Consider the following 13,456-nt stretch of genomic DNA (forward strand, 5'->3'; position numbering starts at 1 on the left):
CCACAGAGATCATGGTGGCAGCCCTTCTTAGTAAAACAATAAAATGAAAAGCCGTTTCCACAAGACCTCTGTGTAAATCTACTAGGGAACTTCATCCTGGACTGAGAGGAAGAGGAGTGGGGAGGAGGGGGCAATCTGGGGAACACAGAACCATGGGCCACCTGTCCCACAATGGACTTTAGACTCAACCTTCATTCTCCAGGAACTTCAAAATACACACAGACAGAGTGCTATGGACAAGATTTTTTTTTTTTAAAGAAATCCCTGACTCCCTAGCAGGTCTTGTTTCTACCGAGACACAAATGGCTTATGTGTATAATGTTTCACAAAAGCCCTAAAATATTATAACCCCAACTTGACACATTAAGAAATTGAGGGAGAGAGGTTTATCACATTGTACAAGATTAGAGAGAGGCCACGTCAGACACCATATTTAAACCCAAGCCCCTGCTCCAGTGCTCACAATAGAAAGTGTGACATACTGCCCCTTTCCTGCCCTCTCCCTGCAATAAATCACTGAAGAGTCTTTTTTGTGCCACCTGGAATCACAATCACATCAATTTTCCACAAAGAGCTATGTCACTCTTGGTGGACGTATCAAAATCTAAAGTGTTGGGATGAGAGGAGAGATTTGCATTTTCTGTTTCTCAAAGGAAACATGGCTTTAAAAGAAACTGAAAAGCACTTACCTAGTCTAAGCCCTCATTGTGCAGAGAAGGAAATGGAGGCTCAGAAGAGATGAGGAAAGTGCCTTATTAACAAATATTGCCTCAGTGCAGCACCAAGCCATCCCTGGGCACTTCTTGGGGAGGATCTGGGAGGCCCAGGAGAATGAGTGTTAGATAAAGGAAAGAGAAGAAGTATACAAGGCCCTGTCTCTACACCACCATACCATGAAGTTCCACCAAATTACCCAGTATGGGTGCAGCCAATATTAAGGTGGGCTAAACAGGTTATAGAAACCTGGAAGTCTCAACCATAGTGGAAATTCCAACATTTACTATGTTTTTTTCCCAGTTCAAGCATCAGCTCAGTGGGCGCTCCATACCAGGGACTACACGAGGCCTGGAGTTCTCCCAAATACAGATCTCTATTGACACTTGTGCAAACCACATAAAGGCCCACTAGAAGAAAAGCGCCCACAGAGAAGATGGAATTACTGAAACTGAAAGCAGCCAAACAGCATATATTACTAGGAAAAACGGTACTGCTAGAAATGGACTCATGGAAATAGAAAGCAAACTGTGGTTACCACGCAGGAAAGGGGGATTAACAGATACATATTAATAACTATAAAATAAATGACAAGGACCTACTATATAGCACAGGGAACTATATTCAATTTCTTGTAATGAGTTGTACTAAAAGCAATCTATAACATATGTATATACATGTGCATATGTTTATAACTGAATCTCTGCTGTACACCTGCAACTAACACTGTAAAATGACTACACTTCAATACAAATAATTTAAAAAATAAGTAAAAATAAAAGCAACGCCATTAAGAAAAAATAAAAGAACACTGTAATCCCCTTAGCTGTAGGTGGTGGAGTATTCTGGTTGCAAGCACCAAGTCCACTGGATCACTCCAGCACTGACTGTCACCCTTTCTGACCATCAGAGAGTCACTTGGCTTCACGGAGATTACTTTTCTCTTCTGTGAAAGGCTACAGTTGCAACTAACGATGTATAGAATCTCATCATTCACAAGCCCAACAATTAGTGAGAACTTCCCATGGGCCAGGCTCTGGACAAATGAAAATATAGGGTCCCAGATTTATTCATGGGTAGAAGTTTAAGCCATAAAGATATTAATTCTTCCTGTTTTGATAGACAGATTCAATGCAATTCTGATTAGAATTCCTACCAGATTTTTCATGGAATGTAACAAGTTAATTTATGGTCAGGAACAGCCAAGAAACTTCTTTAGAATGACCACTGGGGAAGGGTGGATAGGTCATTGATTTCCACTGTTCTTTCTGAAGTGATGAAAACGTTCAGGAATAATAATGGTTGCACCACTGTGAATATGCTAAAAGCTGCTGAATTGTACCACTTAAATGGATGGGCTTCATGGTGTGTGAACAATATCACAATAAAGCTGTTATATGATAAAATATTTCTTGACAATTATTTTTCCCTCTATACAACTAGTCTGCCCCACAATTTTAGAAAAAACAAAAAACAAAACAAACCAAACTGCCTAGGTGCTCTTTAGGACTGCAATGTCCCTGGGTCTCCAATGCCTCTGGTGGTGCTCTTCCTGTTAACACACACTAGCTGGGCTGGGCTAATTAGGGACTGTGACTATCTTTCTAAAACCGGCGGTCACACTTTTCACCCTGGGAGAGGGAAGGATGGAGGATGTCACAGCCTCATGCCTTCAGCTCATTTTTAACTGAATAAAACCCTGCTTTCAACACTGTAATCCCTCACTATAAAAACACGTGACATCAACAAGCACAGCCATCATAACACCTGAAAGTGTTCAAGGTACTTACCTGGGGCAGAAACACTGAGGGAGGGACAGAAGCTCGCTCAGCAGTGGCGCTCCCTTTCCCCGACTCCACCAGGAGAAGCTGGGCTTTACAGCTGGTGACAGTCAGCCTGCGGAGCAGCGCCCACACCGCTGAGCTGGTCCTTAGGGAGCGGGAAAGGGAGAGGAGGGCAGCCCCGGGGTCACGGGGCAGGGAAAGCGGGGGGTGGGGGACGCGGGCTGCAGCCCCGCTCGGAGGCCAGCCCCAGCCCCAGCCGCCCGCCCCCGTCCGGGTCCGCAGACCCCCGCCCGCCCGGGACACAGCCCGCCCAGGGGCAGGGACGGGTCGGCGGCCAAGGACAGGAAGCCCGGGAGAAGAGGACTCTTGGGCGGGAGAGGGGAAGGGGACGACAGCCCCTGACTGAGGGGAGCCCGGCTGGGGCGAGAGGCGGCAGGTGCACACCTGGCCCTGGGCAGCTGTGGCCGGGGCGCCGGGGCAGGTGGCGCGGGAAAAGGGGCCTGGCCCGAGCCCCTCAGCTGAACACGCGGTGACTCGCGCCCTCGCGGGCTGTGACACGCGGACTTCCTCCCGCAGCAGCCTGACCCCTTTTCCGGGAGCCCCCACCTTGCACTTCCACAGCCAGAAGCCCCGGCTCCGGGCAAGAACCAAAGGCCTACCTGTGACAGAGCTGAGAAGCCTTTGGGGCTGATCCCCGGCTCGGAGGTGGAGCTTCCAACCCGCGGTCCAGCTGGCACCAACTGCGCATGTGCAGGAGGGCCAGGGATCCTCTCTGGGTTCTGCGAGAGGAGGTGGGGAAGCGAGGGAGGGAGAAGATGGGAGAAGGAGGGGAGGAGGGGAAAAGTGGAGGTAGACAGATGGACAGGAGGAGCAGAGAGAAGGGAGGTTTCTGGAGAGGGGAGGGGAGTAGCGGCAATGGGGAGAAAAAGCTTTACCTCTGGGGCACCCCGAAGGAGGCGACAGTCCTGCCTCTGTAACCTTCTCTAACCCTTCAAGGCCCGCAGCTCAAGTTATACCTCCTTGGTACAGCCCTCCAGCCGATGCCTCTACACAAACCCTACGGGGATCACACCCGTTGCCCCCACGCGGAGCTGGGTTTCCTGTTGCTCTGGGAACCAAGCACCCGCAGGTGTCGTCGCTCAGAACTCCCTTGGGAAGAGTACATATTCCCCTTTTACACGCTGGGAAACAGGCAGGCAGGATCTCTGCCTTAGCTCCACTGTCCCAGGTGTTGGGCTGTCGGGGAAAGGGAGGTACAAGATCAGAGCCCCAGACAGAGCAGACTGCCTGAGTGTTGGTGCATAGTCCCCTCCCCATCCCTCCTGGGTAAACCACACCCCACCCTAGTGGAACCATCATGGGCCCACAGTACGTCCCTGGTTGTGGGAGAGCTGTCCTCAGTTCCAGAGCCCAGCTTGCTAGGTACATAGGAGTGTTACCGAGCCCAAATTCATTCTCCTCAGTGCAGGACAGGCCAATAAGTTGGGAGACCAGGTGTTGGGGCATGGAAGAGCAAGTTTCTGTAGACCTAGATGGCAAACTAATGTCCTGGAAAACCATCTCCCCAAGTCAGAATTCAGGCTCCTTTCCTATGTGCTTGGTTGTTGCAAAATTCTTGGTGTAGGAATTCCTTGTTGTTAGAATCCTTTGTTCTTGCAGCTATCTGCCTGGGACCGATCCCTGAAAACCTCCAACAAAACAAACGTTATTTTCTATTCTGCAACTTGATATCTTTTTATGAATGAAAAAGTGTTAAATACCCTTAAATGGCAGAGCCTTCAGAATAGGCTCTGCTGTATATTTCAGGCTCTAGGCAACATTGTTTCACAAGCAAGATGAAGCCTAGGAGACAGAGCACAGGGTTAAAGTCAAAGGAACAGATCTAATATGGAGACAGATTTGTTCTTTTCTATTACCGGGGCGGAAGCCACTTGAGGTTTTAAATCCCTTTATGTTAAAAATAACTAAAACTTTAAAGGAATTTACATACATAGGTGGGACTGTGCATAGCATATCAGGAAAAGCACACAAAGGATAATAAACAGTGGCATCTCCAGGGAGGGCTGAAAGAACAGAGGATGAGGGAAAACTTCTTTCACTTGTGTATTTTTGTGCTCTGTTTGAATTTTTTTTAACCATATGCATGTATTTCTTTTTCAGTTAAAAAAAAGTGTAATGGATCAAAGGAGTAACTAGCACAGCAAATACAGCAGCCATGAAATCACTGAGCCATCACCTTTGATATAAGCCCGGAAGCTTTTATTGACTCTCTCCTATGTGCCCAGTGCTGTTTTAAGACTTCTTTTATTATTATTATTAATTACTAATTATTATTATTATCATTATTATTATTATTTTATAAAATTATAACATGCTATCCCTCACCCCTGCCCATGGCTGATGGAACACCAACTGAATTTTTATTGAGTTGTTTTCCAAAGAGTAGAGATGAGTTATAAATAGAACACACCTTCAGGGCAAAACAGAGAGATTTTCCAGCAGGCCAGACAGCTATGAAGAGTTTGCAATACAGGTGCCCAGAGACTGAGAGAGAATGCCCCCAGGACCCTACAAAAAGCTGCCCAAAGTGCCTTCTCCATGGCACTACTGAAATAGGAAAGAACAAATCTGACTCCATGTTAGATCTGTTCCTTTGACTTTAACAAAGCCAAGTTAATACGCTCCGGTCTCTTCATGGGTTATGATGTCACAGAGGAGACGGACAGGTCAACAAGGAACCACTCTGCCGTGATCACGGATCCAGGGAACGGGATGGGCAGCAAGATGTATGACGCTGCCGTAACTGTGCCCGTGCTTCTAGGCAGGTACCAAAAGTCACCTCGAAAAAGTGTCAAACATTTGTGCCCACGTCCTCATCACGTGACATGTATTTAAGAGAAATGGAAACATATAAAAGGCCAATACCATTGGTGGGTACACCGTCCAGAGAGCAAAGTCACAGTTTGACAACTGGCCATCTCAGTTCCCTGGGATTCATTCTTGGAGAACCTTAAAAAACCACTCCTCTGTCCTCAAGAAGTGCTGCATATTTGTCCTATCTTTGGCTCAGGGACGGAGCACGTTCAAGTGAACTTTAATGTCTGCACAGATTTTATTGTCTTTCTCCAGTTTCACTTGTCCATTCTAAAGAGCCCTGGGCTAAGTCCATCCTCCATAAGATCTATTCCCTCTTGTGACAATTCATCGAGCCTGCAATTAAAAGCCAACTCAACAAGACTGTCCTCAGCTAAAAAGTTTACCCACCATTCACTGCTTTCTTAATCTCCTCTCCTAGCTAATTGCAACAGACTAACACCTCCCTCCACCAAGCTCCCCAACTATGTCAGTTTGCCTCCCCAAAGAGAAAGTAAGATCCATAAAAGAGGAGATAACTCCATAATTGCCTCTGAATTCGTTGCATATAGTAATGTCAATAAATAGAACTATGATTATGGCTTCTTTCCTTTAAAATCTTTCTGGTTATTTGAATGAGACCTTGGAAGAGAAGTGTTTGCGGTCCAGTATCTTGATCCACAAGACTCTGGAGGCCTTTTTCGGAATGGCTGTCCACTGATTCATTCAAAACTCAACTTCTCATTCCAGGGGTAGCTGTGCTTTTCTGCAAAGAGTTTATGGTCACTCTCATGCCAGAACAGCTTTAAACTATATCCTTACTTTGGATTAGTTATTTTTCCCCTCTTCCAACAAAATTCACTTTCCTTACTTTCTTGCCTTGAGGAAATTTTCTTTTTCCTAGTTCACCTTTTAGTAAAGCAGGCTTCTCAGGATGTGCTTGGCCTTACATAGGATCAGCCATCCAACTCCCAGTGTGAGAGGCCTGGGGCTCACCTCCTGCCCTCCTGTCAGGGCAACTGAAACTCAGCTCAGGAGCCAACCGGCCCCCCAGGGCTTCTAAGCCTCCCTTACCTCCCAGAATCCCTGCTTTCTGGTTTGTCTTGTTCTGAGGAATTCCCCTCACTTTCTTGACAATTAACTTTGCAGCTTGAAAGATGAGGAAGGAAGGTTTTACTTCTTAATCAGCATTTTTAGGAACTTGTGTAGTGAAGGTTTTCACGAGTTTCTAGAACCCTCCATTGCCGAGACAGAAAACACACTAGGTATTTTCTAAATTTAGGCATCCTGTATATTTTTTCTTTTCTTTTGTTTTCTTAACTGCTAACAGACTTTTTTAATTAAAAAAAATAAAGGCTCCAAATAGGATAGAATCTTGAAGGGGCAAACAGAATTAAAGGGCAAAGACAGAAAAATGATAAGAACTCTACAAAGTTAATAGAATACATACACTATGGGTCAGATCAGCAATTCTCAGTAACAGCTAATTGAAACATGACCATGAGGTAAAATTTCTCTCCTGTCAGGAGATGGCCAACAGAAAATAGAATTAAAACAACAAACTAAAATTCTAAGTCTGGCGAGGTCTGGAAGGATACCAGCTAAATGTGTCTTCTTCTGGAAAAGAGGGAGGCTCACCAGCTCTTTACTGTGGAGCCTGAGCCCAGGGGAGGACGGTGAAGTGAGCTCTGTAAGTACCCAATTAGCAAAGTGAGTGATGAATAAAGAGACGTGAGCTCTGATGACAGAGATGATACTACTATTCACTTGTCCTGTAAAGTACGTCTTCACGTTCAGGGATCAATACATCGGCATCCTGAAGTATCGAGATTATAGGAAAATTCACAGCCCGGGCCCAGACCTCCTCTGTGAGCCCGTGACACTGCACTTACATGTCTCAAGGGCACCTGCAACTCCACCTGCACAGAGCTGACTTCACGGATCTCCTCCCATAGCCATCCTGTCCAGGGCCCCTGGTCGGGGGTCAAGGTATCCCTGCCTCTCCTGCCTCAGTACCATCACTCACAGATGTGCCTGCACCCCTCCTTCAGGGCTCAGATTTCCTCAGTCACCGAAACCTGCCACCCACACCTGTCCTACCAGGTATTTACTGGCACTCACTCAGCACTGTCTCTGTGCTGGGGTCCATGCTGCACACTGTGCACACGTTATCTCACTGGATCTCTGCAGCAGTCCTGGGAAGTGGGTATATCACTGCTTCAATTGATTAGATAAATTGTTTCACTTCCTTCAGTGCGTCATCCAAAGTGACAAGGCTACTGAGCCACAAACATGGGACTGAAAACCACTTGAAAATTGAACACTGCTAAACCTCGCAGCCACCCTACTCTGACTCATCACATCACCTCCTGACGAGCCTACTAAATGTTCGCAAGCATTCTACAAGACAAAATTGATCTATGAGAACGCCACATTCCCCTACTTAAAATCTGTCAATGACGGTCCACTGCCCTTAAGGGAAAGCCCCACCGGGCCTGAGCACAGCCCAATGGCCCGGCTTCCTCGTTCCCTGAGCGGCCGCACCGCCTCACCCACCACTCAGCTCTACACTGGCCGTGTCCAGGACAAGGATGCTGACTCCGTACAACCAGGGGCTCGTCTCACTCGAACAATGATCACCTTCTTCAGCGGTCAAACTCTTCATTGCTGACTCTCAGAAAAATATTTTCTCAGGATGAATCAATTTCTTTTTCCTTACAACTTCCAGTCATTGATAGTGAGCTCCCCCCAGAAGAGAGAAGACCTAAATCTCCATCTCCTTATCTATAAAATGAGAATAACAAGGAAATATGTGAGATTTTAAGAGAAATAATATTCATGTGAGGTTGAGGGACAATTCCCAACATACAATAAGCACTCAATATGTGCTTACTTAATATTAATATGAATAGATTCCATTCCAGCAACCTTAAATCAATGTTTTATGGCTTTGTGCAACAGACTACTGACAAACTGTTGGACGAACCCCTTTGAGCAGATCAGCACAAGCGTCCTGGGAGAGGTAAGCGCTGGATCCAGTTACAGCTGCAGCCAACCAGCACTACGGGGCGGGGGCAGTTTGCTCAAACTGTTACATGTTGTTTGAGCATTTAGTTGTCGTTATTGAATAAAGACAGGTGTTCTTTAGTCAAAGCTCCTGAAACATAATTCTTCAAAGATTGATGCAAATTAGTTTTCAAGTACAACACTCTCACTAGAAATTGTTTGAAAATGATAGTCTTAGCTCCTCTGCACATCAAAAGGGCATGTTCTTAATGTATCTGACTAAATACACTGAAAGGGTTGTTTAAAAGAAATTAAGATAGTGCCATCCTGAATAAGCTCTCAGTATCATCTGCACTGTGCCCCACCCAAGGGTCTCATTTCTCACTTCCACATAGGTGTTCAGGTAGCTAAACTTATGTCTTGGTTTCTTATAACACGGGGGTGGGAAGAGATGTGGATAGATTTATGTGGCAAATATAAACCTAGTGTATTTGCTGTGTAGGAATCCAAGAAATAAATTGATATAGAGTACCATCCTTAAGAAGCTCAGCCTTTCCATTTACAACAGCATTAAAAATAAAATGGGAGATACATTTAACAAAAATTTACAAGATTTATACATTGAACATTTTGAAGTATCACCAAAATAAAATTTAAAAGATCTACATATATGGAAGACATCCCATGTTCAAGGAATGGTACACAATATTGTTAAAATTGTTAGGACTCCCCAAAGAGATCTACAAATTCAGTGGAATCCCTATCAAAATTCCAGCGGACTTCTTTGGAAAAATTGAAAAACTGATCCCAAAATTCATATGGAAATGCAAGGGACCCAGGTCAGCCAAAACAATCTTCAAAAAGAATTGCAAATTTGGAGGACTCACTTTAAAGTGAACAAAAACTACAGTACTCAAGTCAGTATAGTATGGGCATAAGTTTGGATAAATAAATCTATGAAACAGAATAAAAACCCAGGGGGAAAATACTTACATTAACAGTCAGTTTTCCACAAGGGTGAGAACAACACTCTATCCAAAGAATAGTCTATTCAACAAATGTTGCAGGGACAGCTGGGTATCTGCAGGCAAAGAATGAATCTGGAATCTGGACCCCCATATTTTATGTAACAAATAAAAATTAATTCAAAATGGATAACAGACAGAAACGTGAAAACTAAATCTATAAACTTTCTAAAAGAAGAATCACAAATCTTTGTGTTCCTTTGATAGGCTTTGGTGTCCTAGATATAATACCAAGAGCACAAGTGATAGAAGATAAAACCAGATAAACTGGACTTCATCAAATTTAAAACCTTTTTCTTACAAAGGACATCATCAAGAAAGTGAAATGACAGGGGAAGGGGGTTTCTCATGTGATAGAGTGCATGCTTAGCACGAAAAATAAAATAAAATTCAATACATCTAATTACCTCCCCTATGAAGAAATTGTTTTAATGTTTAAAAAAACTAAAGTGAAAGGACAATCTGCAGAACAGGAGAAAAAATTTGCAAAGTATATATCTAATAAGAGACTAGTATCCAGGATATATAACAAATGCTTACAAATGAACAATATAAAGAAAATGACCCAATTTATAAATTTGCCAAGGATTTAAATAGATACACAAATGGCCAATAAGCATAGGAAAAGATGCTCAGCATCACTAGCCAAATCAAAATCAGAATAAGATCTCATTTTACACCCACTAGGATGGTTATAATCAAAACATGGACAATAATAAGTGTCGGTCAGGAGGCAGAGAAACCTCATATGCGGCCAGTGGAAAGGGATGATGGTGCAGCTTCTTTGGAAAAGTCTGGTGTTTCCTCAAAAGGTTAGAGTTATATGGCTCAGCAATTCCACTCCTACATATAGAGTCTTCACTCAGTATCCTCGGGGGGTTGGTTTCAGGAACCCCCAACCCTGGATACCATTATCCAAGGATGTTCGAGTCCCTTTACAATCAGCCATCTGGATCAATGAAGTGGAAACTACACATACGGCGGGCCAACTGTACACCCGAAAGAATGAAAACATATTCTCACAAAAACTTGCACATCAATATTCATAGCAGTATCATTCAGAGTAGCCAAAAGTTATAAACAATATCCATCCATCAATGAATGGATAAACAAAATTACCAAGAATAGTCCCACAAACTTTGGTCATTGAATCTTTGACAAAGGAGGTGAGAACATACAATGGAGTAAAGACAGCCTCTTCAGCAAATGGTGTAGGGAAAACTGGACAGCTGCATGTAAATCAATGAAGTTAGACTACTCCCTCACAGCATACACAAAAATAAATTCAAAATGGCTTAAAGACTTAAACATGTAGACAAGAAACTATAAACCTCTTAGAAGAAAACATAGGCAAATCATCTGACATACATCTCAGCAATGTTCTCCTAGAGCAGTCTACTCAAGCAATAGAAATACAAGCAAATATATACAAGTGGGATCTAATTAAACTTACAAGCTTTTGCACAGCAAAGGAAACTCTAAACAAAACAAAAAGACAACCTATGGAATGGGAGAAAATATTTGCAATAAATGAAACTGTCAAGGGCTTAATTCCCAGAATATGTAAACAGATTTTACACTTAATAAGAAAGAAAAACAAACAATTCAATCCAAAAATGGGCAGAAGACTTAAAGAAACCTTTCTCCAATGAAGACATACAAATGGCCAATAGGCACATGAAAAAAATGCTCAATATCATTATCAGAGAAATGCAAATCAAAACTGCAATCAAGTATCACCTCTCACCAGTCAGAATAGACATCATTCAGTAGTTCACAAACAATAAATGCTGCAGAGGCTGTGGAGAAATGGGAACGCTCCTACACTGTGCTGGGAATGCAGTTTGGTGGAGCCATTGTGGAAAACAGTACAGAGGTTCTTCAAAAGACAAAAAATTAACCTCCCTTATGACCCAGCAATCCCACTCCTGGGCATATATCCAGAAGGAACCCTAATTCAAAAAGACACCTACACCCAAATGTTCACAGCAGCACTATTTACAATAGCAAGACATGGAAACAACCTAAATGTCCACTGACAGATAACTGGATAAAGAGGTTGTAGTATATTTGTACAAAAGACTACTATTCAGCTATAAAAAAAACAATAAATTAATGCCATTTGTAGCAACATGAATGGACCTGGAGAATGTCATTCTAAGTGAAGTAAGACAGAAAGAGAAAGAAAAATACCATATGAGATTGCTCACATGTGGAATCTAAAAAAATAAATAAAATAAACTTATCTACAGAACAGAAACAGACACAGAGACATAGAAACCAAACTATGGTTACCCAAGGGGAGAGGGTGTGGGAAGGAATAAATTGGGAGTTCAAGATTTGCAGATACTGACTATGTATAGAATAAACAGCAAATTTATACTGTATAGAACAGGGAAATATATTTAATACCTTATAGTAACTTATGTTGAAAAAGAATATGAAAATGAATACAGGTATGTTCCTATATAACTGAAGTGCTGTGCTGTACACAAGAAACTGATGCAGCATTATAAACTCAGTAGACTTCAATGAAAATATTTTTAAATAGACCAAAAACGAATAAAAGAAAAACGATATTATCAAACCAAAAGAATAAAGTACTGATTCAGGCTACAACATGGATGAACCTTGAAACTTTACACTAAAATAAGCTAGACACAAAGGGCTAATAGTACCCTTTTAGGTGAACTGTATCTAAGGGTTTATTGAACTATTCCTGTAAATATTCTAGAGGTTTGGATTCTATCAATATCAAAATAAAATGTATTATTCATTATAAACATAAAACGATTCCTCAGAGGAGGGCTTAATTATTAAATGCAGAAATGCATGTAAATTTCCTGGAAAAACACTTTGAATGTCCACAGACAGTCACTGTTGTCACTGCCACTCAGAGGGTGGTGCCAGCGCTGATGAGAGCTGCCTCCACTAGCTCCCCTGCAGAAAGGAGTGAGGGCCTGGGCTGTGACAGGCAGGGTGACCGTAAACCTGGCTCAGACACAGCCATGCTCCAGACTCTGTGTTACCCAACTTTCTTATACAAACTGATACATGTAACGTAAATACGCTGGAGGGATGTATCTTACAACACAGGGAATGCAGCCAATGTTTTAGAATAACTATAAATGGAGCATGTATTGTAAACCTGAAACTTACATCATATTGTAAATCAGCTATACCTTTATAAAAAATTATAAAATAATGTAAAAATGTTATCATTTTAGTATTCAATTCGGGTTTTAAGTAACTACTAAACAGCTTAGAATGTATAAAAGCATTTAAGTGTGATAAGTTTGTTTACACATTTATTTACTTTCAGCCTCCTGCTAAAAGGGAAATTAAACAATTTTTTAAACACAACTTAACAACTATAACTGTTATGGAAATGACAGGTCAGCCAAGAAACAAGCACCACTCGGAGGGTTGGAGTACTCAGATTTATTACGCCGGCGGGCTCAGAGGGGCTTCTGCTCCGAAGCACTGAGCACCCCCAAGACGTGCACATGAGGTTTTATAGGGTTAATTACAAGTATGGGGCTATTAGCCAATAAGGTTCAAACAACAAAAAGCAAGGAATCAGTACACTGGAGCTTATCAATTTGGAACAGATCACGTTACTGACACTTGTTGAGCTTGGATTTACGAGTTAGCTTGTTAGCCCAGTAAACTGACACTAAACTTTAGATTTACAAGTTAGCCCGGCAGAACTTATATCAGTAAACCGACACTAATCACACTTAGATTTGTGACTGAGCTCGTTAGCCCAATAGACTGACACTAAACTTCAGATTTATGAGTTAGTCCAGCAGAACTAAGATCAGTAATCCGACACTTGTTGCACTTAGATTTGTGACTTAGCTTGTTAGCCCAGCTGGGCTTTTCCTTCACATTCCCCCCTCTTGATGCTTTCACAACCCTTGTTGGAGTAAGCATCATCATTTACCTGTTGCAGGGGCTCATAATTGGAGGCTAACATCTGAAGTTTTATAGCCTCTATCTGCTCACTGACAAAGCGGGTCAGGAAGTTTAGGACACAGGGCCCAAACAGCAGAACTGCAAAAATCAGGAGTA

Source organism: Vicugna pacos, unplaced genomic scaffold, assembly GCF_048564905.1.
Source record: "Vicugna pacos unplaced genomic scaffold, VicPac4 scaffold_65, whole genome shotgun sequence".
NCBI classification, from domain to species: Eukaryota; Metazoa; Chordata; class Mammalia; order Artiodactyla; family Camelidae; genus Vicugna; species Vicugna pacos.